The sequence below is a fragment of the Amphimedon queenslandica genome, unplaced genomic scaffold, assembly GCF_000090795.2.
Source record: "Amphimedon queenslandica unplaced genomic scaffold, v1.1 AMPQUscaffold_6247_Cont21792, whole genome shotgun sequence".
Taxonomy (NCBI): domain Eukaryota; kingdom Metazoa; phylum Porifera; class Demospongiae; order Haplosclerida; family Niphatidae; genus Amphimedon; species Amphimedon queenslandica.
Window position 1 is genome coordinate 1 of NW_003553459.1, and position 1,832 is coordinate 1,832.

Here is a 1,832-nt window from a genome sequence, read left to right on the forward strand (position 1 = left end):
TCTTGGTAGAGTACCTTATCCTGGTTTAGATCCAGTAGGAGTTGTGGAGTTACTGGATACTGGAGGAAGACTGTACACTCCAAATAATGAAGCATGTTCAAAAGAAATGTATGAAATCACCATTATAGAAATTAATCTGAAAATTTTAGACTATGTTTTTTTCCTTTTACAGTTACTCATTGATGACTTCATGTTGGTCTGAGTCTCCTGATGATAGGCCAGTGTTCAGTGATTTAGTATCATCAATCAATGCACTCATTGAGCCATTGGCTGGCTATCTGGACTTCACTGACATTAATTCTTGTGTGGAAAATGATATTAAAGCTTAAAAAACTTGTTTTATATTATGTTAATTGTGATAGTTTTTATACAGTAAAACACCTTGCAAGCAATTTTAATTATTTCATTATTATGAGCCACACCTCCAAATTGACTAGCTATCTATAAGCTTCCCCTGTATCTACCATTATGTCGACCGTGTCTCTTCGCCAACAATCTTTTGTAAACGTTTGTGACAAAGAATTAGGTTAGTTCCTTTGCTTTTATAGTTGATTTTTATTGCAAAAGTTGTGAGTTTAGATCTATTGACTTTTTGCACTATTTGTATTTGGTTTACCATTTAAATTTTAATGGAGCCATCTTTAACCCGCTGACCATGCTCATAAAATTTGGTTGCTACTTGCTAGCTGATAGTGAGAAATAGAATTATATTTTACTGAGTAAGAGTTCTGAGGAGTCAAAAAACTAGAATAGAATCAGAGTAACCCTAAAACTTATACTTATCTATTGTAGTGAATGTATGCAACCTTATCATGCCACAGACAGACATAGGTAAAGCTAGTCTCGCTAGCCAGACCATTCCCCAGCCTACAGTCATTTGGGTGGAATGACTGTAGGCTGGGGAATGGTACGGTCTGGCTAGCGAGACTAAGGTAAACCACCTTTATGTAATAACATTAACAGCTACTCGATTTAATGTACTAATTCACTTACATGTTTCCAATATTTACTACTATATATAATAATAATACTAATATGAACCTGTTGTTAATCAGATTACATCATATATATGAATGACAGACAGACAACAGTAGTATCTAGTCCTTGCCTCAGGCATGTACTCTTGGGCATAGGTAAACACCTTAATGTAATAACAACATTAATAGCTACTGTTGTCAATTGGATTGTAATAATTCACTTACGTGTTCCCACAATATTTACTACTATAATAATACTAATTAAACACTATTGTTAATCAGATTTATCACTATGCACTATTATAATAATACTAATTATATTAGTAATTAAACACTATTGTTAATCAGATTTATCACTATGCCTTAAAATTTATTTTTAAAGACATGAAAGTGAAAGCATTTATGAGTAAACTGCAATATAATACCAAACAAAGCAGCTACACTTCTTCAGTACTATAGCTTACTATATCCATTGGCCCATTGCTCTCAATTATGATAGCATCACTTTCTTTACTCCAGGCATCAATGATTACTATGATGTTTATGATAAGGTCAAGTCTCTTAGTGCCCACTGGAAGTCAATGGCTATATCACTGAGACTGCGAATGAATGACATCAACAGTATAGAAGCTACTCATCGGGGAAACCCTCTTTTTTGTCTACAGCAGATTCTTGAGTATTGGCTGAGAAAAGACTACGACTATGAGACTCATGGTCCTCCATGTTGGAGGATCATGTGTGTAGCCATTAAAGAAGGAGGAGGCAACCCAGCAGTAGCACAAGAAATATCTCTAAATCACTTGCTACCAGTTGCTGAGGGTGCAACTGAAGATGTGTCCTATATAAAATCAACCA

At 34.7% G+C, this 1,832-nt stretch overlaps 1 long non-coding RNA gene across 1 annotated transcript; it reads left to right on the top strand.

Annotated features, from left to right (window-relative positions):
• The first annotated feature begins 8 nt into the window (after positions 1-8).
• Positions 9-398, top strand: LOC109592115 (uncharacterized). The gene is made up of 2 exons (XR_002190182.1): positions 9-108; positions 173-398. It is a non-coding gene; the product is annotated as an uncharacterized LOC109592115 (long non-coding RNA).
• Positions 399-1,832: the final 1,434 nt, after the last annotated feature.